This window comes from Bombina bombina, chromosome 3, assembly GCF_027579735.1.
Source record: "Bombina bombina isolate aBomBom1 chromosome 3, aBomBom1.pri, whole genome shotgun sequence".
NCBI lineage: Eukaryota > Metazoa > Chordata > Amphibia > Anura > Bombinatoridae > Bombina > Bombina bombina.
Genome location: NC_069501.1, coordinates 1,215,160,160 through 1,215,182,155, shown reverse-complemented (window position 1 = coordinate 1,215,182,155; position 21,996 = coordinate 1,215,160,160). Strand labels below are relative to the sequence as shown.

General features: G+C 39.1%; 1 protein-coding gene across 3 annotated transcripts in view; it reads right to left on the bottom strand.

The window, feature by feature from the left end:
- The window catches only part of TENM4 (teneurin transmembrane protein 4), a 953,133-nt gene that overhangs the window by 695,912 nt on the left and 235,225 nt on the right, over window positions 1–21,996 (bottom strand). The window lies entirely within an intron of this gene.

Genomic DNA, 21,996 nt, shown 5'->3' with positions numbered 1-21,996 from the left:
GTATGCGCAAAAGTAAATTTATGCTTACCTGATAAATTAATTTCTTCTATGGTACGACGAGTCCACGGATTCATCCTTTACTTGTGGGATGTTATCCTCCTGCTAACAGGAAGTGGCAAAGAGCACCACAGCAGAGCTGTCTATATCTTTCCCTAATTGTTCTCCACAGAAGACAGAGATAAATAGAAAACTATTTTGAACATGACAGCAACCATTACTTTATAGAATCTATAGTACATTATAGAACTAAATTTTTTTCAAGCACTTAGCAACACAGCCAATCAGAGTCTGTACTGCCGGTGCCACGTTGTTATATAGAAATGTGTTGTCAAGGGGATATTGCACATGCGCTACTGATGCAACTCTTACTAGGACAAAGTGTGCAGCTATAGTGTACTTAGATTTTCTCTCTCCTTTAAAGTGTTCGCTTTGATCCAAAAGGAAAAAGAAAATCAGCTGCACACTGCGGTTAAAAAGTAAAAAAGTAAATTTTAATGGTATGCCTTAAAACAAGGTACACTGAGGCTAGCAGGATGAACATCCTAACATGTTTCGTGCCTACACTCGGCACTTAATCATAGCCCTATGATTAAGTGCCGAGTGTAGGCACGAAACATGTTAGGATGTTCATCCTGCTAGCCTCGGTGTACCTTGTTTTTAAGGCATACCATTAAAATTTCCTTTTTTACTTTTTAACCGCAGTGTGCAGCTGATTTTTTTTTTTTCCTTTTGCGCTGTTTTCCTGCGGCGGAACCCGCTGTAGTTTCGGCGTGCACCCTCTGGGCTTCACACCTTTGCTCTTCCCCTGAACTTCCGGTGGCGTTTTCAGTCAGCGTGGGACTTGAGCGGCTGCTGTCGTGGATGTTCCCTTTGATCCATTTACCTGCTGGAGTATATTAAATTGTACTGGTTTTAGAAAATGTATGTAACCAAGAAAGTGCTGTAGAAATCACACTCCCAGTGATTGGATGGACAGAGAGATACTTAAAATGTTAATTTTCAATTGTTCTCTATAAATATTGGTCTCACTGTATATAAAGAGATAAGATATGGAGGGATTTGTGTAAATATAGAGAGATACACTAATGAGGTCTGCTCTCCTTGAAAGCTTATCCCATTTCATTGGGTTGTTGTTTCAATTAGCATAGACAAGTATTTCATAAACAAAAATATATCAAAATGAGCCATTTCCCATACATTTTAAACTGTGCAGCTGGTGTAACAAGTCATCTACAAAGCTACAAAGTAGTTAAAATTGTCGAGCATTTTAATGATTGTTAGTCAAGGCATTGCATTAACTACTTTAATCATTACAGTCAGTTTAATGTCTATTTAAGGTGCTGAGAGCCAGGGCTGAGAGTCAAGACTAGGCTGCTAAAAGCCAGACGTAGATGGTAAGAGGCACAACTAGAATACCAAGAAGCAGGACTAGGATGTTGAGAGTCAGGATTATAATGCTAAGAACCAGGAAAAGGGTGGTAAATATCAGGTTTAGGTTGATGAGTAACAGCGTTAGGATGAAGGATGTCAGGGCTAGTATGAAAAAGTGTGAGTTTTAGGATGATGAGTATTAGGTTTAGTAGGAAGTGTATCAGGGTTAGGTTGATGTGTTATCAGGATTAGGATGATAAGTATTAGGTTTAGAATGAGGAGTGTCACAGGATGATCAATGTCAGGGTTAGGATAATGAATATCAGGGTTAGGATGATGATTGTTATGGTTAGGATGATGAGTATCCGGGGTAGAATGAACAGTATCAGGTTTAGGATGAAGGGATTCAGGGTTAGGATAACGAGTTATTAAGGTTATGATGATGAGTAGGGTGAGGAGTGCCACAGTTAGGATGATCAGTGTTGGGATAAAGAGTATCAGGGTTATAATATGGAGTATACGGGTTAGAATGATGAGTATTAGGTTTAGGATGAGCAGTGTCACAGTTAGGATGATGAATGTCAGGTTTAGGATAATGAATATCAGGGTTAGGATGATGAGTATCAGGGTTAGGATGAAGAATGTCAGGGTTAAGATGAAGAATGTCAGGGTTAGGATAAAGAGCATCAGGCGTAGGATGAAGAGTATCATGGTTAGGATGATGAGTATCTGAGGTAGGATGAAGAGTATCCGGGGGTAGGATGAAGAGTATCCGGGGTAGGATGAAGAGTATCCAGGATAGGATGAAGAGTATCTGGGTTAGGATAATTAATTATCAGGGTTATGATGATGAGTATCAGGTTTAGGATGAGGAGAGTCACAGTTAGGATGATCATGGTCAGGGTTAGGATGATGAGTATCAGGATTAGGATAAGGACTATCAAGTTTAGGATGATGAATGTCAAGGTTAGGATGAAGTGTGTTAGGTTTAGGATGAAGAGTGTTAGGGTTAAGATGAAGAGTGTTAGGGTTAGGATGAAGAGTGCTAGGGTTAGGATGAAGAGTGTCAGGGTTAGGATAATGAGTTATCAGGGTTATGAAGATGAGTACCCAGGGTAGGATGAAGAGTGTCAGGGTTAGGAGGATAGGGATCTGGTATAGGATAAAGAGCATCAGGGGTAGGATGAAGTGTCAGGTTTAGGATGAAGAGTGTCAGGGTTAGGATGATGAGTATTAGGTTTAGGATGAGGAGTGTCACAGTGTTAGGATAATGAATATCAGGATTAGAATGATGAGTATCAGGGTTAGAATGAAGAGTGTCAGGGTTAGAATGTAGAGGATCCGGGGAGGATGAAGAGTATCATGGTTAGGATGATGAGTATCAGGGGTAGGATGAAGAGTGTCAGGGTTAGGATGAATAGCATCCGGGGTAGGATGAAGAGTATCTGGGGTAGTATGAAGAGTATCAGGGGTAGGATGAAGACTGTCATGGTTAGGATAATAAATTATCAGGGTTATGATGATGAGTATCAGGTTTAGGGTGAGAAGTGTCACAGTTAGGACGATCATGGACAGGGTTAGGATGATGAGTATTAGTGTTAGGATAAGGACTATAAAGTTTAGGATGATGAATGTCAGGGTTAGGATGAGGAGTGTTAGGTTTAGGATGAAGAGTGTTAGGGTTAGGATGAAGAGTGAAAGGGTTAGGATAATAAGTTATCAGGGTTATGAAGATGAGTATCCAGGGTTAGGATAATTAGTACCCAGGGTAGGATGAAGAGTGTCAGGTTTAGGAGGTTGAGGATTGGGATAGGATAAAGAGCATCAGGGGTAGGATGAAGTGTCAGGTTTAGGATGAAGAGTGTTAGGGTTAGGATGAATAGTGTCAGGGTTAGGATAGTGAGCTATCAGAATTATGATGATGAGTATCAGGTTTAGGGTGAGGAGTGTCACAGGATGGTCAGAATTAGGATGAAGAGTATCAGGGTTATGATAAGGAGTATTAGGATTAGGATGATGAGTATCCAGGGTAGAATGAAGATTGTCAGGATTAGGATAATGAATTATCAGGGTTATGATGATGAGTATCAGGGTTAGGATGAAGAGTGTCCGGGGTAGGATGAAGAGTGTCATGGTTAGGATAATGAGTTATTAAGGTTATGATGATGAGTAGGGTGAGGAGTTAGGATGATCAGTGTTGGGATAAAGAGTTATAATATGTAATTTCAGGTTTAGGATGATGAGTATAAGGTTCAGGATGAGTAGTGTCACAGTTAGGATGATGAATGTCAGGGTTAGGATAATGAATATCAGGGTTAGGATGATGAATGTCAGGGATAGTATGAAGAGTATCCGGGGTAGGATGAAGAGTATCAGGGGTAGGATGAAAAGTATTAGGGGTAGGATGAAGACTGTCAGGGTTAGGATAATGAATTAGCAGGGTTATGATGATGATATCAGTTTTAGGGTGAGGAGTGTCACAGTTAGGATGATGAGTGTGAGGGTTAGGATGAAGAGTATCAGGATTAGGACTATCAAGTTTAGGATGATGAATATCAAGGTTAGCATGAAGAGTGTCAAGGTTAGGATGACTAGTGTCTGGATTAGGATGACAAGTGTCAGGGGTAGGATAATTAGAGTAAGGGTTAGGATGATGAATGTCAGGGTTAGGATAATGAATATCAGGGTTAGGATAATAAATATCAGGGTTAGGATGATGAGTGTCAGGGTTAGGATGAAGAGTGTCCGAGGTAGAATAATAAGTGTAAGAGTTAGGATGATAAATGCCATGGCTAGGATCATAAGTATCAGGTTTAGGATGATGATTGTGTGAGTTTGGATGAGGAATGTCAGGGTTAGATGATGAGTTTCAGAGTTAGGCTGGTCAGAGTTAGGATGAAGAATATCAGCATTAGGTAAGGAGTATCAGGGATAAGATGGAGTATAAGGATTATAATATTAAGTATCAGGTTTAGGATAATGAGTATCAGGATTAGCATGATGAGTATCAGGTATAGGATAATGTGTTTTGGATTATGAGTGTCAGGTTTAGAATGATGAGCATCAGAGTTAGGATGCCAAAACACAAGAGTAGGCTGCTGTATGCCAGTGCTAGGATGTAAGAGAGCTATTGCTAGGATGGCTGCATGCCAGTGTTGGGAAACAGAAAGCTAAGGTTTGGCGGCTGTATGCCAGGGTTAGGCTTCCATATACCAGGGTTATCATGTAAGAGAGCTATAGCTAGGGTGGCTGCATGCCAGGCTTAGGAAAAAGAAAACTAAGGCTTGGCTGCTGTATGCCAGGGTTAGGATGCTGAGAGCCAAGGCTAGGCTGTTGTTTGACAGGGTTAGGATGTTTAAAGCCAGGGCTAGGCTTCTGTATACCAGGGTAAGGATGCTGAGAGCCAAGGCTAGGCTGCTCTATGCCAGGGTTAAGTTACATAGAAGCTAACATAGAATGAATTACTAGTATTAGTGATACAAGCTTTGAAATTGGTAGTTCTACCCAAAGTTTAAGTTACAAAGAGCCAGAAGTTAGGCTGTTGTATTCCATGCTTAAGCTACAAAGACCCAGGGCTAGGCTGCTGTACACCAGGGTTAAGATTCCAAGGGCTAAGGCTTGTCTGCTGTGTGCCAGGAATATGATGCAGAAAGCCTGGTAGAGGGTGAGAGCCAAGGTAAGGTAAAAACTTACTGTGTGATGAGACACCTGCACTTACTAGTCAACGAATTTCTGAGCAAATATGCATTTCAGCTTGTTAGGCACTGTATGTTTTTTTTATCAATATGTTTCATTTGGTAATTAAAACTTACATCAAATATACATATACTGTGCTTTTAAGGTTCTGCCTGCTATCACCAATAAAGCAATAGCTTCTAATAATAACAAAGGTAACAAAAAACTGTACAAGGCAATTTTGTGTGATTTCTCTTTGCTGAAGAGTTGCTTGTCTCAGATTTCATATGTGCAAACAAGCTTCTGTATATGATAATGATCTGTTTATGTCTTTGGTTCAGCTTATAAAGCTAGGTATAATATAAGACACACTTTACAATATGAGTCTTTCAAATGGCAGTAGCATTATACTGTGCTGTACTGTACATACTGTATCTGTATTCTAATTAGGATAATACAAATATTATATTGCATAGAACCAAATCTCAATTAGTGCTGAAAAGAATATTAACAATATTTATGAAAATTATTTTTTTTTGGCACATGTACAATCTTTCTAAAAAAATATTTATTATCTGCTTCTGTGTCAATTTTAGTTTGAGATTACACGTCCCTTATGCCAGTCTCAAACCTGTCATGTACAGTGCACGCACCTATCACTTAAGTACATGCACTCTTTGTAGGCAGTGGCACCAATCAGCTTCTCTAAAATTCTTAAACTGAAAAAATCATGGAACACTGATGGGAAAACTATTATTTTGCAAATTCATAGCAGCTGGTGCTTTTGGATACTTATGTCTTCTTAGAATTTTGTTCATTCGCTTGGTATCCTTTGTCGAAGGAGCAGTCATTTGTTAATGGGAGATAGCTGAACACATTGGGTGAGCCAATGACAAGTGGCATATATGTGTAGCTACCAATTAGTAGCTTGCTCCTAGTAGTACATTGTTGCTCCTAAGCCTACCTGGGTATGCTTTTCAACAAAGGATACCAAGAAAACAACGCTAATTAGATAATAGAAGTAAATTGGAAAGTTGTTTAAAACGGCATGCTCCATCCGTATCAAAAAAGCTTATAGGGGTCCTAAACCCAATTTTTTTCTTTCATTATTCTGTTTCAAGCAACTTTCTTATTTACGCCTATTATCAATTTTTCTTCGGTCTTATCTTTATTTAACCCCTTAATGACCACAGCACTTTTCCATTTTTTGTCCGTTTGGGACCAAGGCTATTTTTACATTTCTGCAGTGTTTGTGTTTAGCTGTAATTTTCCTCTTACTCATTTACTGTACCCACACATATTATATACCGTTTTTCTCGCCATTAAATGGACTTTCTAAAAATACCATTATTTTTATCATATCTTATAATTTACTATAAAAATTTTTATAAAATATGAGGAAAAAATTAAAAAAAACACACTTTTTCTAACTTTGACCCCCAAAATCTGTTACACATCTACAACCACCAAAAAACACCCATGCTAAATAGTTTCTAAATTTTGTCCTGAGTTTAGAAATACCCAATGTTTACATCTTCTTTGCTTTTTTTGTAAGTTATAGGGCCATAAATACAAGTAGCACTTTGCTATTTCCAAACCATTATTTTTCAAAATTAGCGCTAGTTACATTAGAACACTAATATCTTTCAGGAATCTCTGAATATCCATTGACATCTATATATTTTTTTTAAGTAGACATCCCAAAGTATTGATCTAGGCCCATTTTGGTATATTTCACGCCACTATTTCACCGCCAAATGCGATTAAATACAAAAAATTGTTCACTTTTTCACTATTTTTTTCACAAACTTTTGGTTTCTCACTGAAATTATTTACAAACAGCTTGTGCAATTATGGCTTAAATTATTGTAAATTCTTCTCTGGGATCCCCTTTGTTCAGAAATAGCAGACATATATGGCTTTGGCGTTGCTTTTTGGTAATTAGAAGGCTGCTAAATGCCACTGCGCACTACATGTGTATTATGCCCAGCAGTGAAGGGGTTAATTAGGGAGCATGTAGGGAGCTTTTAGGGGTAATTTTAGTTTTAGTGTAGTGTAGTAGACAACCCCAAGTATTGATCTAGGCCAATTTTGGTATATTTCACGCCACCATTTCACCCCCAAATGCGATCAAATTAAAAAAAACGTTAACTTTTTCACAATTTTAGGTTTCTCACTGAAATCATTTACAAACAGCTTGTGCAATTATGGCACAAATGGTTGTAAATGCTTCTCTGGGATCTCCTTTGTTCAGAAATAGCAGACATATATGGCTTTGGCGTTGCTTTGTGGTAATTAGAAGGCAGCCAAATGCCGCTGCGCATCACACGTGTATTATGGCTAGCAGTGATGGGGTTAATTATGTAGCTTGTAGGGAGCTTGCAGGGTTAATTTTAGCTTTAGTGTAGAGCTCAGCCTCCCACCTAAAACATCAGACCCCCTGATCCCTCCCAAACAGCTCTCTTCCCTCCCCCACCCCACAATTGTCCCCGCCATCTTAAGTACTGGCAGAAACTCTGCCAGTACTAAAATAAAAGCTATATTTGGGCTTTTTTTATATTTTATTTTAGCATATTTACATATGCTGCTGTGTAGGATCCCCCCTTAGCCCCCAACCTCACTGATCCCCCACCAAACAGCTTTCTAACCCTCCCCCTCTGCCTTAATGGATGCCATCTTGGGTACTGGCAGCTGTCTGCCAGTACCCAGTTTAGTAACAAAAAGTATGTTTGTTTGTTTTTTATTGCCCTTTTCTGTAGTGTAGCTTCCCCCCCAAGACCAACCCCCCACCCCTTCCAGAACCCTTAGATGATCATTTATTTTTTTTAAATATTTGTTTTTTTTTAACGTTTATTAACTTTTTTTTCTGCAGTGTAGAGGTTCCCTCCCGCTCCTGCCCCGTGCACGTGCCTGCCGCTCCCCGTGCGCGCGCGCTTTCCCGTCTGTCCCGCCCCCGGCACATCGATGGCCGCCCACCCGCCTCCCAGACTTGCTCCCACCCACCAACGATACCGGCCACCGATGTCCGGTGCAGAGAGGGCCACAGAGTGGCTCTCTCTGCATCGGATGGCCAAGGGGGGTTATTGCAGGATGCCTCGATATCGAGGCATCACTGCAATAACCGGAAAGAAGCTGGAAGCGAGCAGGATCGCTTCCAGCTGCTTTCCAGACCAAGGACGTACGCCACACGTCCTTGGTCATTAAAGTGAATGTCAATTTTTACCTTTTGTGTTATCTAGTTTTGTAGTCATTACTGATATTAAATGTACCGCCGCTATAAATTTATAATAAAAAGTGTATTTTATTGTTTATTTTATATCTTGCATCTCGCTCATTCGCTTACCCGCTCCTCCCACTCATTGCTTCCTCATTTTCAACCAAATTACGTAAACAGCGGTCCCACCCGCTGTTTACGTATAGGCACTGCGCGCTCCCGTGACAATTTTACATTGTCAATTATAGGCACCAAAGACGAACGCATGCGCAATAAGGACATATTACGTAATGAGAAGAGGGTGGGTCCCCCTGTGGTTAGAGCCGTTATTGGCTATTGAGAAATCAATCAAAAAGATGAGCAACAGAGCGCGAATGCCGGGCGGAGGACGGTTTAGCCGCAAATTGGTATAAATTTAGGGAAAATAAAGGTATACATTTCGAAAATTTAAAATTGATGAATGAAACTCAGGTTTTTTATTGGTATTTGACAGACTGCTGTTTAGAACGAAGGCTGAGTTTACATTCACTTTAACTGTATTTTTTTGAGGACGTGTGGCGTACGTCTTTGGTCGTTAAGGGGTTAAAAAAAAGCAGGAATGTAAAGCTTAGGAGCCAGCCCATTTTAGGTTCAGCACACTGGATAGCGCTTGCTGATTAGTGGCTACATTTAGCCACCAATAAGCAAGAATAGCCCAGGTTCTGAACCAAAAATGGGCTGGCTCCTAAGCTTTACATTCCTGCTTTTTAAATAAAGAGAACAACGAAAAATTGATAATAGGAGTAAATTAGAAAGTTGCTTAACCCTTTCAGTGCTACAGACCCCCAAGACCCACCGTTGGAAAGGTAATCGCCTAACCTTTCCAACAGTGTAAGTCTTGGAGCTCTGAAAAAAAAAAAAAAAAAACTTAAAGGGACACTGAACCCACATTTTTTCTTTGTGAGCAAGAGAACAAAGAAAATTTGATAATAGGAGTAAATTAGAAAGTTGCTTAAAATTTCATGCTCTATCTGAATCACAAAAGAAAAAATATGGGTTCAGTGTCCCTTTAAAACAGCTAAGCACCCAGGTGTGTTAATATTGCATAATCTATCTGAATCATTAAATACAAAATTTGGGTTTAGTATCCCTTTAATTTATATGTTACTTTTCCTTTAATAATAACAATAATAATAATTACGCAAGATTGTAGTATTCAAAATAATCAGAAATTAAGGAGACTGTTTTATTGGACACAAGCTATCTGGAAGAAAATACATTAAAAACCAATATGGTATTGAGTAAATATTCTAACCTTTACAGAATCCTTTGTGTTATATTTTCACAATTCAGAAAAATAGTAGGAAGTGAAAGAAAATACAAGAAGATGTCATCTCCAACAAGATGGAAAAAAATACAAGATGTAAGGAATGGATGTCCCTATCGTCTAATCAAATGCAGATTGTGTTTTTCATCACAGTTCAATAATACAGTTCTTTGTGAAGAGGCAGGAATCTTGGGCTAAATCGTTGATATTTTCATGTGCATTCTGAAATGTTGTGATCAGTATAAAATATGACTTCAAGCAGCCTTGTGATGTCAGTGCCAAGTTTTATACAGAAATATAATTCTCAATTTGAGGTTCAAGAAAAAAAAAAAAAAAAAAAAACCCTGAAAAAAAAAAAAAAAAAATACATTGCCAGGAACACATTTCCATGTGAAATCCAAGAACTTATACAAAGTTGCTCACCGCAGACACAAATGGCAACGCTTAACTCTGCCTGCCCCATTTTATAAACACAATCTGTTTTACGTATGGCATGAGCCCTAGAGCAAATTTAGAGATTTATTTACAACCAGAAAGAAATACGTGTCTCCTCTCATTGCATTGAAGAAAGAAAAGAAAAAAAAAAAAATGAGTGTATGTTGCTTAGATACCAATTTACAGTTACCTTGCTGGAAGGGAAATTTTTTTGCACAAAAACAGACTGATCACTATATGACAGTGCAGCTAAAAATGATGAACAGATTGGCTGTTATAGAAGGCTACCAAGCATTGTGTCATTAAGAGGTTAAAAACAGGGAATGAAGCAAGTTTAACACAGAAAAATTGTATATATTGCTAGGGATGAATACAAGAAACCTTAATAAAAACTTCAAGAAAATTCATTGAGCTCTTTTGCTGTAGATATTTATTGGTGTGTGTGTGTTTTAAAGTGTTGAGTCTCATGAAAATATAGCAATTGGCTACTTAAATGAGAGATGAAAATCAGTAGTATACTTGTGCTGTACATCCTTAGCATGCTATTGCAAGACACTAAAAAAAGCATTATTGAGCTTTTCTTTAACACTAGCTTGGCACCTCAAAAATTCCCCATGTGAGCTGAGCACCTACTTAGCAGTTTATTGTTAAGTCTGCTTAAAGCAACATCAACCCCAATTTTTTTCTTTCATGATTCAGATAAAGAATACAATTTTAAATAACTTTACAATTTACTTCTTTTATCAATTTTGTTTCATTCTCTTGTTATCCTTTATTGGTGCTAGCTGAATACACCAGTATGCCAATCACAAAAGGCATATATGTGCAGCCACCCAGCTCCTGAGCCTACCTAGTATGCTTTTTTTTTTTTACCAAGAAAACAAAGCAAATTAGATAATAGAAGTTAATTAGAATATTGTTCAAAATTGTATGCTCTATCTGAATCATGAAAGAAAATGTCTGGGTTTTATGTTCCTTTAAGAGCTAACTTGATTGATAGGCAGCCTAGTGCACACAATGTACCCACCAATCAGTGCTCATGGAAGCTCCAAGATCATCACCAGGGACATACAGGGACAAAGCAGTGGCAGTTTGAAAACTTTTAGTGTTTATATTTTTTTTAAAAATGGACACTTACAGCTTTTTACAGTTATCCTGCACATTACTTGCAAGTGATTTAGCAGCATATGAGTATTACATTTATATCCCTTTAATATACAGTCACCACAGTACAGTTCTTACCTATGTAACTAGGTTGAGTTTTCGTTGTTAATTTGGAGCTAAATCTGGCTCTAATATAAAGTACTTGCAGGTTCCATTTTGCTTTAGGTAAACATCTTATTCTGTTTAAAAAGCTTGAAAATGTTGTCAGGGGTTAAGGTAGGGTTCTTCATTTGCATTTATAAATTTGTCAATTTTAGATAAAAATTTAGATGAAAATCTGCTTCTAAGGAAAGGTTGCTTAGCAACTGTAACCTGATGTGATAAAATACTTGTTTTACACATGCCACGTTCACCTGTGATCAACTGAGCTGAGACAGACAGGCAAATATATTTAGAAATTATTTAGTACACTATTTAATTTACATCTGTCACATTCCTATGTACAGTGAATATTTAATTCTTCACTAATGTATCCAATATCTTTCATACACATCTATCAATTATCTTAATTCAATATACAGTATACAATTTTATTATTTCATATATTTTATATTCATATTTTTAAAAAATTTTTATATAAAAAATATTAAAGGGCACTGTGAACATTGTACCTAAAATTTCTGCATCTCAGTTTTTTTTTTTTTATCTTTTTTGCTGTATGCACTATTTCCTTTCTTGTTTATTCCTTAATAAAGCTTTGAAAAAAAAAAAAAAAAAAAATATTAAAGGGAAATATTATTTTTTTAAGATTATGAAAATGTTATAGCGTATATATGGCTTTATATATTTAATTTGTTTTCCTATTTTGTAATATTAGTTTTAAAGGGCATTATGTAACTTTAAACCTAATAGACTTCAATGTAAAATTTTATGTAAACTGAGAAAAAAAAAAGGTTAATGGATGTAATAAATTTTTTTTTTTAAAAAGTATTGCCGTTACGTGGCTAGCTCAAAACATAAGTTTTGACTAGTTTGTAAACTGAAAAGTTTTTCATGAGCTATTTTAAAAGTTAATTGTGGGCCAGATTATAAGTGGTAGTGATTTTGCGCAAATACCGCCAGAAGTAAACCTGTAACGCACGTGGGTTAGCGTGTGTATTAACAGTTGAAAGTAAATGGTTTGGCATGCAAGCAAAATCTAACGTGCTAACTTAAGGACTTCGGATATCTTAACCGCGTTAACTTCTTTTCACCAGAGACTTTAAATGGATCGTACAAACTGAAAAAACCTAACACTTACCGCTTGCACACTAACCCGGCTGCTTGCTAGACCTACAGCGCTTACCTGAAGGTAGTTATTCATTTTTTAAATTCCAATGTTCTTCACATAGAAGAAACTGTTCTTTTTATTTGTAAGTATTTATTTCTCTCTCTCTCTCTATATATATACTGTATATATATATATGATTCATTTTTTTTTACAATATATCTATACCTATATGAATATATACAGGTATATGCTATATATAGAAATATAAATAGAAATAAATATTTAGAACTATGTGAAAAACATTGGAATGTGAAATATGTACATGTAGAACACATAAATATTATTAATATTTAATAAAAATGTTTTTTCATGTTTTCAGGTATTTGACAAGAAAGGGTTCCAAAGTGTATATATGTTTATACATGTGTATATATGTGTTTATATTATATATATATATATACACACAAATAAATACACATATATGCATGCATCCATACACATAAGACATGTACAGTATATACACTTTAAATCCCCTTTCCAGTTAAACAACTTGTCATATACCATTTACCTTTTACCCATTATAAAAAAAAATGCACCCTTGCTGTGAGAGGAGTAGTATGTACATATGCTGCTTTATACCACTGATCTTTCCTATGTGCACATGCACACTTGCTGTGTGAGAAGTAGTATGTACATATGCTGCTTTATACCACTGATCTTTCATATGTGCACATGCACACTTGCTGTGTGAGAAGTAGTATGTACATATGCTGCTTTATACCACTGATCTTTCCTATGTGCACATGCACACTTGCTGTGTGAGAAGTAGTATGTACATATGCTGCTTTATACCACTGATCTTTCATATGTGCACATGCACACTTGCTGTGTGAGAAGTAGTATGTACATATGCTGCTTTATACCACTGATCTTTCCTATGTGCACATGCACACTTGCTGTGTGAGAAGTAGTATGCACATATGCTGCTTTATACCACTGATCTTTCCTATGTGCACATGCACACTTGCTGTGTGAGAAGTAGTATGCACATATGCTGCTTTATACCACTGATCTTTCCTATGTGCACATGCACACTTGCTGTGAGAAGAGTAGTATGTACATATGCTGCTTTATACCACTGATCTTTCCTATGTGCACATGCACACTTGCTGTGTGAGAAGTAGTATGTACATATGCTGCTTTATACCACTGATCTTTCCTATGTGCACATGCACACTTGCTGTGAGAGGAGTAGTATGTACATATGCTGCTTTATACCACTGATCTTTCCTATGTGCACATGCACACTTGCTGTGTGAGAAGTAGTATGCACATATGCTGCTTTATACCACTGATCTTTCCTATGTGCACATGCACACTTGCTGTGAGAAGAGTAGTATGTACATATGCTGCTTTATACCACTGATCTTTCCTATGTGCACATGCACACTTGCTGTGTGAGAAGTAGTATGTACATATGCTGCTTTATACCACTGATCTTTCCTATGTGCACATGCACACTTGCTGTGTGAGAAGTAATATGTACATATGCTGCTTTATACCACTGATCTTTCCTATGTGCACATGCACACTTGCTGTGGGAGGAGTAGTATGTACATATGCTGCTTTATGCCACTGATCTTTCCTATGTGCACATGCACACTTGCTGTGGGAGGAGGAGTATGTACATATGCTGCTTTATGCCACTGATCTTTCCTATGTGCACATGCACACTTGCTGTGGGAGGAGTAGTATGTACATATGCTGCTTTATGCCACTGATCTTTCCTATGTGCACATGCACACTTGCTGTGTGAGAAGTAGTATGTACATATGCTGCTTTATGCCACTGATCTCTCCCATGTGCACATGCACCGTTGCTGTGAGAGGAGTAGTATGTACATATGCTGCTTTATGCCACTGATCTTTCCTATGTGCACATGCACACTTGCTGTGTGAGGAGTAGTATGTACATATGCTGCTTTATGCCACTGATCTTTCCTATGTGCACATGCACACTTGCTGTGTGAGAAGTAGTATGTACATATGCTGCTTTATGCCACTGATCTTTCCTATGTGCACATGCACACTTGCTGTGAGAGGAGTAGTATGTACATATGCTGCTTTATGCCACTGATATTTCCCATGTGCACATGCACACTTGCTGTGAGAGGAGTAGTATGTACATATGCTGCTTTATGCCACTGATCTTTCCTATGTGCACATGCACACTAGCTGTGAGAGGAGTAGTATGTACATATGCTGCTTTACGCCACTGATCTCTCCCATGTGCACATGCACACTTGCTGTGAGAGGAGTAGTATGTACATATGCTGCTTTACACCACTGATCTTTCCCATGTGCACATGCACACTTGCTGTGAGAAGAGTAGTATGTACATATGCTGCTTTATGCCACTGATCTTTCCCATGTGCACATGCACACTTGCTGTGAGAGGAGTAGTATGTACATATGCTGCTTTACGCCACTGATCTCTACCATGTGCACATGCACACTTGCTGTGTGAGAAGTAGTATGTACATATGCTGCTTTATGCCACTGATCTTTCCTATGTGCACATGCACACTTGCTGTGTGAGAAGTAGTATGCACATATGCTGCTTTATGCCACTGATCTCTCCCATGTGCACATGCACACTTGCTGTGTGAGAAGTAGTATGCACATATGCTGCTTTATGCCACTGATTTCTCCCATGTGCACATGCACACTTGCTGTGAGAAGAGTAGTATGTACATATGCTGCTTTACGCCACTGATCTCTACCATGTGCACATGCACACTTGCTGTGTGAGAAGTAGTATGTACATATGCTGCTTTATGCCACTGATCTCTCCTATGTGCACATGCACACTTGCTGTGAGAAGAGTAGTATGTACATATGCTGCTTTACGCCACTGATCTCTACCATGTGCACATGCACACTTGCTGTGTGAGAAGTAGTATGTACATATACTGCTTTATGCCACTGATCTCTCCTATGTGCACATGCACACTTGCTGTGAGAGGAGTAGTATGTACATATGCTGCTTTATGCCACTGACCTCTCCCATGTGCACATGCACACTTGCTGTGTGATGAGTAATATGTACATATGCTGCTTTATGCCACTGATCTTTCCTATGTGCACATGCACACTTGCTGTGAGAGGAGTAGTATGTACATATGCTGCTTTATGCCACTGATCTTTCCCATGTGCACATGCACACTTGCTGTGAGAGGAGTAGTATGTACATATGCTGCTTTATGCCACTGATCTCTCCTATGTGCACATGCACACTTGCTGTGAGAGGAGTAGTATGTACATATGCTGCTTTATGCCACTGATCTTTCCTATGTGCACATGCACACTTGCTGTGTGAGGAGTAGTATGTACATATGCTGCTTTATGCCACTGATCTTTCCTATGTGCACATGCACACTTGCTGTGTGAGAAGTAATATGTACATATGCTGCTTTATCCCACTGATCTCTCCCATGTGCACATGCACACTTGCTGTGTGAGAAGTAGTATGTACATATGCATAATGCCACTGATCTTTCCTATGTGCACATGCACACTAGCTGTGAGAGGAGTAGTATGTAGTAGTATGTACATATGCTGCTTTATGCCACTGATCTCTCCCATGTGCACATGCACACTTGCTGTGTGAGAAGTAGTATGCACATATGCTGCTTTATCCCACTGATCTTTCCTATGTGCACATGCACACTAGCTGTGAGAGGAGTAGTATGTACATATGCTGCTTTATGCCACTGATCTTTCCTATGTGCACATGCACCCTTGCTGTGAGAGGAGTAGTATGTACATATGCTGCTTTACACCACTGATCTTTCCCATGTGCACATGCACACTTGCTGTGTGAGAAGTAGTATGTACATATGCTGCTTTATGCCACTGATCTCTCCTATGTGCACATGCACACTTGCTGTGAGAAGTAGTATGTACATATACTGCTTTATGCCACTGATCTCTCCTATGTGCACATGCACACTTGCTGTGAGAGGAGTAGTATGTACATATGCTGCTTTACGCCACTGATCTCTCCCATGTGCACATGCACCCTTGCTGTGTGAGAAGTAGTATGTACATATGCTGCTTTACGCCACTGATCTCTCCCATGTGCGCATGCACACTTGCTGTGTGAGGAGTAGTATGTACATATGCTGCTTTATGCCACTGATCTTTCCCATGTGCACATGCACACTTGCTGTGAGAGGAGTAGTATGTACATATGCTGCTTTACGCCACTGATCTCTCCCATGTGCACATGCACACTTGCTGTGTGAGAAGTAGCATGTACATATGCTGCTTTATGCCACTGATCTTTCCTATGTGCACATGCACACTTGCTGTGAGAGGAGTAGTATGTACATATGCTGCTTTACGCCACTGATCTCTCCCATGTGCACATGCACACTTGCTGTGTGAGAAGTAGCATGTACATATGCTGCTTTATGCCACTGATCTTTCCTATGTGCACATGCACACTTGCTGTGTGAGAAGTAGTATGTACATATGCTGCTTTACGCTACTGATCTCTCCCATGTGCACATGCACACTTGCTGTTAGAGGAGTAGTATGTACATATGCTGCTTTATCCCACTGATCTTTCCTATGTGCACATGCACACTAGCTGTGAGAGGAGTAGTATGTACATATGCTGCTTTATGCCACTGATCTTTCCTATGTGCACATGCACCCTTGCTGTGAGAGGAGTAGTATGTACATATGCTGCTTTACGCCACTGATCTCTACCATGTGCACATGCACACTTGCTGTGTGAGAAGTAGTATGTACATATGCTGCTTTACACCACTGATCTTTCCCATGTGCACATGCACACTTGCTGTGAGAGGAGTAGTATGTACATATGCTGCTTTACGCTACTGATCTCTCCCATGTGCACATGCACACTTGCTGTTAGAGGAGTAGTATGTACATATGCTGCTTTATGCCACTGATCTTTCCTATGTGCACATGCACACTAGCTGTGAGAGGAGTAGTATGCACATATGCTGCTTTATCCCACTGATCTTTCCTATGTGCACATGCACACTAGCTGTGAGAGGAGTAGTATGTACATATGCTGCTTTATGCCACTGATCTTTCCTATGTGCACATGCACCCTTGCTGTGAGAGGAGTAGTATGTACATATGCTGCTTTACACCACTGATCTTTCCCATGTGCACATGCACACTTGCTGTGAGAGGAGTAGTATGTACATATGCTGCTTTATGCCACTGATCTCTCCTATGTGCACATGCACACTTGCTGTGAGAAGAGTAGTATGTACATATGCTGCTTTATGCCACTGATCTTTCCCATGTGCACATGCACACTTGCTATGAGAGGAGTAGTATGTACATATGCTGCTTTACGCCACTGATCTCTCCCATGTGCACATGCACACTTGCTGTGTGAGAAGTAGTATGCACATATGCTGCTTTATGCCACTGATCTCTCCCATGTGCACATGCACACTTGCTGTGTGCGAAGTAGTAGGTACATATGCTGCTTTATGCCACTGATCTCTCCTATGTGCACATGCACACTTGCTGTGAGAAGAGTAGTATGTACATATGCTGCTTTATGCCACTGATCTTTCCCATGTGCACATGCACACTTGCTGTGAGAGGAGTAGTATGTACATATGCTGCTTTACGCCACTGATCTCTCCCATGTGCACATGCACCCTTGCTGTGTGAGAAGTAGTATGTACATATGCTGCTTTACGCCACTGATCTCTCCCATGTGCACATGCACACTTGCTGTGTGAGGAGTAGTATGTACATATGCTGCTTTATGCCACTGATCTTTCCCATGTGCACATGCACACTTGCTGTGAGAGGAGTAGTATGTACATATGCTGCTTTACGCCACTGATCTCTCCCATGTGCACATGCACACTTGCTGTGTGAGAAGTAGCATGTACATATGCTGCTTTATGCCACTGATCTTTCCCATGTGCACATGCACACTTGCTGTGAGAGGAGTAGTATGTACATATGCTGCTTTACGCCACTGATCTCTCCCATGTGCACATACACACTTGCTGTGTGAGAAGTAGTATGTACATATGCTGCTTTACGCTACTGATCTCTCCCATGTGCACATGCACACTTGCTGTTAGAGGAGTAGTATGTACATATGCTGCTTTACGCTACTGATCTCTCCCATGTGCACATGCACACTTGCTGTTAGAGGAGTAGTATGTACATATGCTGCTTTACGCTACTGATCTCTCCCATGTGCACATGCACACTTGCTGTGAGAAGAGTAGTATGTACATATGCTGCTTTATGCTACTGATCTCTCCCATGTGCACATGCACACTAGCTGTGAGAGGAGTAGTATGTACATATGCTGCTTTATCCCACTGATCTTTCCTATGTGCACATGCACACTAGCTGTGAGAGGAGTAGTATGTACATATGCTGCTTTATGCCACTGATCTTTCCTATGTGCACATGCACCCTTGCTGTGAGAGGAGTAGTATGTACATATGCTGCTTTACACCACTGATCTTTCCCATGTGCACATGCACACTTGCTGTGTGAGGAGTAGTATGTACATATGCTGCTTTATGCCACTGATCTTTCCTATGTGCACATGCACACTTGCTGTGAGAAGAGTAGTATGTACATATGCTGCTTTATGCCACTGATCTCTCCCATGTGCACATGCACACTAGCTGTGAGAAGAGTAGTATGTACATATGCTGCTTTATGCCACTGATCTTTCCCATGTGCACATGCACACTTGCTGTGAGAGGAGTAGTATGTACATATGCTGCTTTATACCACTGATCTTTCCCATGTGCACATGCACACTTGCTGTGTGAGGAGTAGTGTGACATATGCTGCTTTATACCACTGATCTCTCCCATGTGCACATGCACACTTGCTGTGTGAGGAGTAGTGTGACATATGCTGCTTTATGCCACTGATCTCTCCCATGTGCACATGCACACTTGCTGTGAGAGGAGTAGTATGTACATATGCTGCTTTACGCCACTGATCTCTCCCATGTGCACATGCACACTTGCTGTGTGAGAAGTAGTATGTACATATGCTGCTTTATGCCACTGATCTCTCCCATGTGCACATGCACACTTGCTGTGTGAGAAGTAGTATGTACATATGCTGCTTTATGCCACTGATCTTTCCTATGTGCACATGCACACTTGCTGTGTGAGAAGTAGTATGCACATATGCTGCTTTATGCCACTGATCTTTCCTATGTGCACATGCACACTTGCTGTGTGAGAAGTAGTATGTACATATGCTGCTTTATGCCACTGATCTTTCCTATGTGCACATGCACACTTGCTGTGTGAGGAGTAGTATGTACATATGCTGCTTTATGCCACTGATCTCTCCCATGTGCACATGCACACTAGCTGTGAGAAGAGTAGTATGTACATATGCTGCTTTATGCCACTCATCTCTCCCATGTGCACATGCACCCTTGCTGTGTGAGAAGTAGTATGTACATATGCTGCTTTATGCCACTGATCTCTCCCATGTGCACATGCACACTTGCTGTGGAGGGAGTAGTATGTACATATGCTGCTTTATGCCACTGATCTTTCCTATGTGCACATGCACACTTGCTGTGTGAGGAGTAGTATGTACATATGCTGCTTTATGCCACTGATATCTCCCATGTGCACATGCACACTTGCTGTGTGAGAAGTAGTATGTACATATGCTGCTTTACGCCACTGATATCTCCCATGTGCACATGCACACTTGCTGTGTGAGGAGTAGTATGTATATATGCTGCTTTATGCCACTGATATTTCCCATGTGCACATGCACACTTGCTGTGTGAGGAGTAGTATGTATATATGCTGCTTTATGCCACTGATATTTCCCATGTGCACATGCACACTTGCTGTGGAAGGAGTAATATGCACTTTTGTTGATATATGCCCCTGTTACTACTTTTTGTTTTTATGCTGTCAGAGGCATTTTCCTGTCCGGCAATAGCTGTGTGGCTATTGTCCTTATTAACCAATAAGTCATATTTGTGTATCCCTTAGTTTCAGTATCCGTTTAACAGAATGCTGTTTCATACACAAAATATTTATCATTGAATCTTGCAGTTCTTTCTTAGATGAAGGATAGAATTTTTTTCAAGGTAAAATAATAGCCTTTGAAACTCCATACAATCAATGTCTCTTTCAACTGCAGTATATTCTAGTTATTGTCCAACAATAAAACTGTGGCTGAGGATTTTCATTAACTTGTTTTAGATTAAAATAGATTGAGAGCTTTGCTCTCACTCTCCTCATATATTCACTATCCCTATATCTGTTACTCTATTATATCATATAAATGTTTATTACTGTACTATATTGTGCTAAAAAAAAAAAATACCAACAGTTGCACAGATACACTTAATTCTCTACGTTTTTTAATACATGTTATAAACAAATTTTATTTTTGATACATAGCATCTTTCACTCTACTTTTACTGGGAAATAAACTCTCTTTCTAGGACAAGCATGGTAAAGGAAACACAAATAAATATTCATATATGTGGAAGACATTATTAAATTACAGACAAGGCCCACAATGATAAAGCAATTTGTCTATAGGACAGATTTGACTTGTGTTCAAGATTAAGACAACAAATTAAATTAATTCCAACTACATGTTGGTCTTTTACAATATACTGCATTCATTGCTAAAGTACCAGGGCAACTGTATTTAAGCAATGCATCCCATGTATCATTAGCAATTTGATAGAAACCCCCCCATTATGAAAATATTTTAGGTAAGTAAGACCATTTTTAATTGAACTGGATATTAGATGGACCAGATGCAAATATAGGACACTTGATATACAAAGCAGATATTTTATTTTCCTATAGTTTCAGTATTAAACCAGTAAATTATGCTAAGAGAAAATACTTAAATGTTCTCTGCTTAAAAAAAAATAAAAAAAATTACTGTAACAACACTGGCATGAACACATACACTTTTACATATACAGTGCGACTCTCGGCAGGGCGCCTCTACCCATTTGATCCCTATAAATGTTACCTTGTATACCACCTATTTTTATAGCGCTGCATAATCTGTTGGCGCTTTACAAATAACCGATAATAATAATGATACAGAATTACTTTGGATCTGTCAACTCAATATGTTCAGAAGAGCCAACAAAATAATATACATAGCTATGGTTAGGGTTGGGTTATGGGTAGAGTAACTTATGGTATTGCAAGGGTTACTGCATACAACCGTAACAATGATTGTGTGATTAGTACGGAGGTGCTATGTTGACTGGCACTTTTATGACATTTCAACAGAATAACGTATTACCAAAATGAACCTCTCCATGTTTACCAATATAGACCACACTAGGTACATTGAGATTTCTGTATAACGGTGCTACTGTTACGGTAAGCTAGGGAATAGTTATTATGGTGCTGCCACAAAAGTCAAAATTAAAGGGACAGTCATCTCCAAAATTTATATTGTTTAAAAAGATAGCTAATCCCTTTATTACCCATTCCCCAGTTACCCAGCCAACACTGTTATAGCAATATACTTTTAACCATTATGATTACATTGTATCTAAGCCTCTTCT